The 8798-nt window shown below is 51.0% G+C and overlaps 1 pseudogene; it reads left to right on the forward strand.

The window, feature by feature from the left end:
* Nucleotides 1-4597: 4597 nt before the first annotated feature.
* LOC125166437 (40S ribosomal protein S6-like) lies at nt 4598-5312 on the forward strand (annotated as a pseudogene).
* Nucleotides 5313-8798: the final 3486 nt, after the last annotated feature.

The raw sequence follows: 8798 nt of genomic DNA on the forward strand, positions 1-8798 counted from the left end.
ACCATTTTGGCTGATGGAACTGTAGTAGGTCCCCTGAGCCCTGGAGGTCTCTGTGCTCCATGGAGGCTGAAGCTCAGGTAAGAGAAGGGAGCCCACACTGATTTTATAAACCCTAAGCCTGACTTCTCCACCTGTCCTTTCCCAGGGAGAAAATGGGTGGGACAAAGAGTGCATGGGGAAGCGCCAGTTTCCCCCTCTGCCCAGGGATCTTTTTCAGCCTTTGATGTTCCTAACTTCTTAGCACCCCAAGCCAAACCCCAAAGACCTTCAGCTCTGGATTTTCTCAGCCAGCCGGGAAGGGGGAAAGGCACTCATTCTTCACTTCCCCACCCACGTCCAGGTGTCAGGAACTATACACAGGTAGAGAGCTTGGGACCCCACAGGTTTAACTGGAACATTCTAGCTTCATTAAGCAAGCGGAAAGGGAGCCAAAGAAAGTCGGTAGGCAGATGTTGCAAGGCTATTCTGCCTTGAGAAAATGCCATGCCCCTAGCGGGGAATGAGGCAGGGGGCCAAGCTCAAAAGTTTCCTGCCCCCTCTGAGTTTGCTGAGGACTTTGTTCCTACATTAGTCATCAGAATGCTTAAGAATATGACAGCTTGGGGGCACCTGAGTGGCTCAGTTGGTTGAGGGTCCGACTTCAGCTCAGGTCATGATCTCATGGTTTGTGAGTTAGAGCCCTGTGCTCAAACATCAGGCTCTGTGCTGACAGCTCAGAGACTGAGCCTGCTTCAGATTCTGTGTCTCCCTCTCTCTGTCCCTCACCTGCTCATGCCCTCTCTCTCTCTCCCTCTCCCTCAAATATAAATAAACATTAAAAAAACTTAAAAAAAAAAAGAATATGACAGCTCGGTTCCCAGATAGGGGAATGGGGGGCAAATGGATGTGGGGTTCAGCTGCCAATCAGCTGATAGAGCAGATGTCTGAGGAGGTGAGCCTTTCCTCACTGACTTTCTCCGGAAGCCAAGAAGCATGGGTGGTGGCCAGAGACTGTAACACTGCCCCAGGCCTGGCCTCTGGGGCTAGGGAGGGCCTGGGGGGTTCAAGGAGGGCCAGTCCCTTTAGTGACCTGCAATGCATAGTTTCCCCAAAGTCCTCATGCAGCCCATAAGCAAATTTATTCCATTTGTTGAAGTTAAAGAAAATGGCATTATACAATCTCAGCTTTGGTAGCCACTGAAAAGCCCGGCTCTGAAAGAGAAGGAAATCTGTGTTCCAGAGGAGCCAACGTCCTTAACAGCTGGGAGAAGAAAATTTCATCTGCTTGCAAATGCCGTGTACTGTTGTTTATTGCCCCTGGACCTAAAGTGTCTCAGAGTTTCAAAACTGAAGGACTTTCTGAAGACCCGGTAGAGACAGACAGGTACTCCCTGAAAGTCAGCAAAACTTGCCTTGTATGTGCTACACATTCTATGTGCATGGAAGGAAAAGAGAATAATAGGGACCAGGTACAGAGAGAGCGACACACAAGGTAACAGCGACTCACACACACACACACACACACACACACACACACATGCCCAATAACAAGTGGGGACAAAGAGAGATAGGCACCTCGAAGCGGAGAAGGAACAATAGCATCCGTGCCTTTGGGGTGAGTTATAAATACACGGAGAAGGGTATGAGAGTCATGAACACCACAGGTAAACAGAGGACGTTTGTTTAGGCCACCTCTTCTCCCCCAGTGTTTGGATCCCCTCACTCATTCCCCTCAGAGCCCACAGGTCCAGAGCCTTTTACTCAGCCCCCACCCCCTTGCTCCAGATCCCCATCCTGGGAGCTACACCGGGATGTGCTGAGTAATTCTCCAAATCCCTATGTCATTTGCACGTATACCCACTTGGCTGGGGTTGAGTCTTCTTACTGTAAGAGACGAGGCACATGGCTCTAAGCCCACGTGTGGAGAACAGTACAGTAGGGCCAAGTGGTTGGTTGGTTTCCTGAGGGCGGGAGGGCAGAACCATGATCTTCCCTGAATCCCTGACTTGGAAAACCCTGCTGGGTTTGGGAGAGGGGTCGCTGATGGAAGTACAGGTCCTAAATATATGGGGCTAGACATGCAAGCCACGGGGACAGAGAACACAAGATTCCTCTGATTGGTTAGAGATGGAGATGGAGGGAGGGAGATCCACCTAGGGACCGGTAGTATCAGAGAAGAACTGTTTCTTCTTGGCCTGTGGAGGCATGTCTCTGGGGCCCTGGGGGCAAGACCCCTTGGCTAAAATTCTCTCCCTGGTTTTGGATGTGACTTGAAATCCCTTTGCATCTGTCAGGGTGCTTTGGGCTGTCATTAACAGAGTAATCAAAGCGACACTTATGAATTGCATGACAAAGATTAGAGAGGGACCATTTCAGTGCTGATTACAGGCATTCCCTGAGTTGAGCTCAGATTCAAGGGGGGAGGACACAGACCCCACGCCTTGGTGGGAGCAGTGAGAACAAATTTGAGAAGCAAAACAAAATGGTGAAAATAAACATATATTGCTTTAGACAAGTGAATTTGGTCTTTTTAGATAGCACTCTTATGACAATGACCCACTGATCCACCTTTCAAATCATGCCCTGCTGGGAGTCAGCCAAGATTGCAAGGTCGGACTCATCTGGAGGGAATGGAGCTACAGAAAGGACGTTCAAGGGGGCCTCCCCGCTCCTGTGGTTGCTGCCCTCCCCATCTCCTGTGTTCTTTCCCTTCTAGATCACCCGCTAGGCTGAAGGAGCCCCCAGAAGCCCCTCTGCCCTTCTGCTTCCGCCCGCCCTCATGCTATGGCAGTTCTGTCGAATCTATTTGCAGACTCCTTATTACTGCCAAAGCTGCACAGTCTCTGGTGGGGCCTCCTCCTTTGTTGCTCGCAAAGCCTCTTCTGCAGACCTTCCTTTCTCAAACATTCCTATTTATTCTTTCTTTGTATAATATGGGTTCCAGAGCAGCCTCCTCCGGCCAGAGGCCAGCTCCGTTGGAAATCCCAAAGGCCAGCCAACTTGGTGAGGTAGTGAGACATTATCTCCTGCCTTTCCTCTGGGTGGCTTTGACACCCATAATCTTTCATCCATCAGCCTTCCCTGGATGGCTCTCCGCAGCTGGCCTGCCCCCCACTCCAGCTCTGTACTTGTTGAGGGCTCTGGATTCTGGTTCCCACTCCTCGTCCAAGATGGAGTTCTGTTACACCTGGGTTCCAAGAACCCCCTGTATTCAATCAACAACTGAGTCTTAACTACTCGCCATGTACCTGGCACTGTGCTGGACACAAGGACACACAGTCCCAGGCCTGCCCTAGAGGGGTGTGCATGCATAATTGAGAGGCATGGGTAGAAATAAAGATGTGTTATACAGTGTTATTACGGGGGTCTTCATATTTCGAAAGATGTTTCCTGAGCCCCTGCTTTGTGTAGCACACTGTGCTGGGCACTGAAGATACAGCAGTGGCCAAAGCAGATGAAGTTCCTCCCTTGAGAGCTTCAGCCAGAAGTCTGAGTACAGTGTGAGCCAATAAGGAGAGTGACATTCCCCTGAGGGGCTGGGGATGCACGTAACAGATGTCGGTTCTCTCTCCACTCGCTGTCCCAGTTCGTGCCCACAGGGCCCCACTGCCAATGCTTGTGACTTGGCTCAGGGCTTTCTCCTGGCACGTAGGGTGGACCCCAACTGCCAGGGCATTAATGGGCCAGTAGCAGTCAGTGCTGCATAGGAGTCAGAAGGTGAATATCCTGGCGTCCTCATCTTCAAGTGGGACCACCATTGTAGTGTGTTCTACACAGTGGCCAAGAGGTCCTCAGTGGGATGGAGACCCACTTCTCCATAGTGGTAGCCACTCACTGACACCCCAAATTGTCTCCCTCCCCACGCCTGCCTCACATCCCCTTACTCCTGCTGGCACTTCCTGAGCTCGCCTCCTGAATAAACAAACTAATGGCAGCCAAATCTTTGTTCCAGGTTCTGCTTTGGAAAGAACCCCAAGATACACCTACTAACAAGTAGTGGTAGTAGTAGCAGTCCAGTGAGAGCTCACAATGTGCCAGGCCCCTCTTGAATTGCTTGACTTTCCTGATGCATTCCATCTCTACAATGGCTAAGGATGGCAATTTTCTCCACTTCAAAAGGGAGGAAATAGAGTCATGAGAGAGGAAACTGGCACAAGTTTTAGCCCAAATCCAGGATTCCAGGCCCAGTTCTGGACCGAGCTGCTCAGGGTATTGGACTAGAGCCTCAGTTTCCTCTCCTTGCACCACAAGAGGATGCTCCTCACCCACCCTCCTCACAGGCCTTGTCAAGCTATTGTAAAGGGGTTGTAAAGCTCCAGCAACAGAGAGGGCATGGAAAGCTTTTGGGGAGAAGGAGGCTCAGCGTGAAAAGGAAGGATGAAGAACATGCTGATCTCTCCCGGGCAGCTGCTCCCAGCCCTGATGATGAGGATTCCATCTAGGAGGGGTGAGATCCCTGTTCCTGCCTCTTTGAATTCCTGAAGCAACTTTGGAGTTCACAGCCCTGGGAAGTTTTTCTCCAGAAGTTCTGTCTCTTCTCCAATATCCTAATCTTGTGTTTGTTGATGTGTTTGTTTAAAATTTCCCCCTCGCTCTTTTTGTGGCACCTCCGAGGTGACTGAACATCTCTTTCCAAGCTACCAGCGGCCGGGAGCTCATCGAAGTGGATGATGAAACTTAGCATCTTTTATGAGAAGCGGATGGCCACAGAAGCTGCTGACGCTCTGGGTGAAGAACGGAAGGGTTCTGTGGCCCGAATCAGTGGTGACGACGGCAGACAAGGCTTCCCCCTGAAGCAGGGTGTTCTGACCCATGGCCGTGTCCACCCGCTGTTGAGTAAGGTGCCTTCCTGTTACAGACCAAAGAAGACTTGAGAAAGAAAGCGTGAATCTGTTCAGGGTTGCCCTGTGGGTGCTAATCTCAGTGTTCTCAACTTGGTCTTTGTAAAAGAAGGGGGGTTGTGGAGAAGGATATTTCTGGATTCCCTGATACTACCAGGCCTCTTTTGGCTGGCAGAATCCACAAACATTTCAGTCTCTCTAAAGAAGACAATGTCCTCCAGTGTGAGAGCTCCTAAACACAGAGGTAAGAAACTCAGGACCAAAGCGCCCAAGATTCAGTGTTTTGTGAATCCACATGTCCTCCAACAAAAAGGTCAGTGTATTGCTTTGAAGAAACAGTGTGCTAAGAAAAGTAAGGAACAGGCCACAGAATATGCTAAACCTTTGGCCAAGAAAATGAAGGAGGCCAAAGAAAAACACCAGGAACAGGTTGTTAAGAGACGGAGGCTGTCCTCTCTGAAAGGTTCCACCTCTAAGTCCAGTCAAAAATGAGGTTTTCTAAGAGTGACAAATAAATAGGATCAGATATCAAAAAATAAGTGAAATAAAATAAAATAAAATAGAATAGAATAAAATAAAATAAAATAAAATAAATAAAAATAAAATCTCCCCTTCAGCCTGGGGCTCCCTGAAGGCAGGGCTGTGTCTCCTCCCTCAGACTGGGGCTCCCTGAGGGCAGGGCTGTGTCTCCCCCCTCAGACTGGGGCTCCCTGAGGGCAGGGCTGTGTCTCCCCCTCAGACTGGGGCTGCCTGAGGGCCGGGCTGTTTGTCTCTCCCTCAGACTGGGGCTCCCTGAGGCCAGGACTGTGTCTCCCTCCTCAGACTGGGGCTCCCTGAGGGCAGGGCTGTGTCTCCCCCCTCAGACTGGGGCTCCCTGAGGGCAGGGCTGTGTCTCCCCCTCAGACTGGGGCTGCCTGAGGGCCGGGCTGTTTGTCTCTCCCTCTGCACAGTCCCAATATTGGTCCTGAGCATGGCAGCTGTAGGAGAAATCTTCAGGCTAGGCAATCCTACCTCAGATCCAAGAACCTCTGAGCAGCTCTGGGGACTGGGGAGTGAAGAGGTTGGATCTTGACCCGGACTGGTAGGGAGCAGAGAGTCCAAGTGTTAACTGAGGATGTCCTCATTCTGTTAGTGTAACTTTCCACTTGACTTATTTATAGTCCACACAGGGTGATTTACTGGCAGTGGTTCTGCCACATCCTGGGATCTCCGTTGGGGCAGGGGCTGGGGGAGAAGAGGGGTGGGGTGGAGAAGGAAAGAGATGGGATCTCCAGGACAGAGGCTAAGTGAAATGTACCCTGGGCCCCCCAGTTCCAAGGTTCCCACAAGAAGCTATATGGGCCAATCTGAGCTATTTCACATCATGTTTTCATACCGAAAGTTTTGGTACAGGATGTATTTCTGGAGGATGAAATTCAATTCTGCCTGGAGGCTTGGCCTGGCCCAAATCACAAGTGGATAAGACATGTTTTTGGCTACAGGCCTTACCTCTCTAGGCCCTCCATTGTAGGGTCTGGCCTGCCTGTTCTTTTCCATCCCCCAACCTCAGCGCCCCGTCCCGTTAGTCCTGGTCATCCTATGCTAACGTTGGGTCCTCCAGATGCCCACCATCTGCTGAGCACAATTCCTTAAGTGGGTCAATCCTAGGGAAACTCACTGAGCACTCATGCTACACCAGGCTCTGTTCTGAGAAGTTCACACACACTAACCTTAGAATGGTTATAACCCCATTTTACAGATTTGGAAAGTGAGGAACAAGGAAATTAGGTGATGTGCCCAAGGTCACACGGCTGTCAGTGGCAGAGAAGCCTGGCACCCAGGCGGTCTGCTCCTGGTGGTAACAGGGGATTTAGACTCCCCCTACTACCTGCCAGCCCCCTTCCCTCCCCAGATCTGGCTCTCACCTCCCCTTCCTCCAAGCAGCCAGCATCTTGGGCTATGCTGCAACCTTCTCTTGTCTATAAAGTTTACTTGGGGTTGTCTGTGTTCCCTGCTAGCCTGCAGGCACCCTGAGGGCAGGCACTTCCCAGCTGCGGCCAGAGGACCTGTCACGTAGGAGCTGCTCCAGTGTGCTTGTGAGACGGATGAAGAAGTGATTGGGGGGCAAGTTGTCACCTGAGCAGCGGGCTTCTCTGTTTACGTAGGTTTCCCCGGTCACAGAGTGAGGCCCCAGACCGGGTGCCTGCACGGGTGTGGGCGAGCACATATGTGAGCATGTCTGTCCCCCTGTGTGGGCAAGTGCACGTCTATGCGCACAGGTGCGCATGCGTAGGTGCGCGCATGTGCATGAATGCATGCGCCTGTGTGGGCTATGCTGGGAGCCGGCTGTGCTGCGTGGCCTGAGTCTCTCAGCAGCTTAATCGTGCCTGACAGGTTGATTAGAGGAGAAAGTTGCTGCGTCTCTATCGCAACAGACAGGGTGATCGTGTCTCCACTTAACCTTTCCCTTCACACAGGAGGGAAGGGGGTGCAGGCCAGGGCGGAAGAAGAGGTCCGGGCAGGGAAGGTGAGGCAATCTTCAGGGAGGCAGAGGGAGCTTAGGGGGCAGGATTTACAGGGCAGGGGCAAGCATTTGCAAGACAAAGCAACCGGTGTGACCACAATGTGATCAAAGGGCCCCCACGGTCCCTGCATGTCCCCATGGAGCTAAGCATGGACCTCTCTCTCCCAGAGGGCTGGGTGAGTGGGTGCTTAGACAATCCGCAGTCCAAGAGCCCATCTGGAGGCCCGAAAGCTTGGCTGTGCTGTGCTCAGGAGGGGCCTTCAGAGCCAGCGGTCAGCGGGGGTGGTGCTGAGGGTCACTCTCTCTTCAGCTGGGAGCCCAGAGGAGGAGAGCGAGTTGGTAGGGCTGCAGAAAACCTGGAAAAAGAGGATGTCTGTACCTCTGTCCTGTATGGGAGGAGACGACCTAGTGCCAGGAAGGTAACCTTCCAAGTCAGTTACCCACCCAGCACCAGCAGCATCTATCCCTGCTAGGGGCTCAAGCAGGTGGGTGCCCAAGGAGATAGGGTGAGAGTATGCCCTGGAAGGGCCTTGTTGATGACCCTTTCCAATCTGTCACTTCTGTCCTGGAGGCCTCCCAGGAGGGGACTGGAAGGGTCTCTAACTGGAAGGGTCAGAGTACACCCCGGAGAAGGAAGCACCTGCCTCACCTGGGCCTGGGCTTTCCCCACAATCCCACCGCGTCACATGCTGTAAAGCAAAACTCCATGTTTGATTCCAGTCCGTGCTGCCTGGGTGAATAGGCGCCGTTGCTTTCAGCCACCTGAGCACTAATGTTCTGAATCATTACACTTTTTTTTTTTTTAATTTTTTTTTTCAACGTTTATTTATTTTGGGGACAGAGAGAGACAGAGCATGAACGGGGGAGGGGCAGAGAGAGAGGGAGACACAGAATCGGAAACAGGCTCCAGGCTCTGAGCCATCAGCCCAGAGCCCGACGCGGGGCTCGAACTCACGGACCGTGAGATCGTGACCTGGCTGAAGTCGGACGCCTAACCGACTGCGCCACCCAGGCGCCCCTCATTACACTTTTTAAATTGAGAGTCTAGTGGCAGATCTTTTATGCCATCAAGCTACCCTTTATACTATTGTTTTGTAGAACTTCTAAATGTTACTGGTTAACCAGGGTAAAAAAAAAATCTGTGTATATAGTAGTATAATCTCAAATATTTTATTTGAGAATGCTTAGGGAGGAAAAAGAAAACTAGAACATATCCAGCAGCATAACAGTAGTTTTCACTGGGGAATTAGGTCTGGCTAATTGTTATTTATATTTCTTCGCATCCCTTCAATTTCATCATTAGAACAGTAGGTATTGCTTTCCTAAAAGTAGTAGGCCTGGTTTTGAATACAAGCAGGATGTCAATTTGGTAAGCAAACCGCACATAGCAAAATATCTTAAAAATAAAATAAAATAAAAAAGAAAGTAATAGTGGCTATGTTTTGAAGCTATGTGTGATGTTTTTCTTTCCTTCA

The sequence above is a fragment of the Prionailurus viverrinus genome, chromosome B2, assembly GCF_022837055.1.
Source record: "Prionailurus viverrinus isolate Anna chromosome B2, UM_Priviv_1.0, whole genome shotgun sequence".
NCBI classification, from domain to species: Eukaryota; Metazoa; Chordata; class Mammalia; order Carnivora; family Felidae; genus Prionailurus; species Prionailurus viverrinus.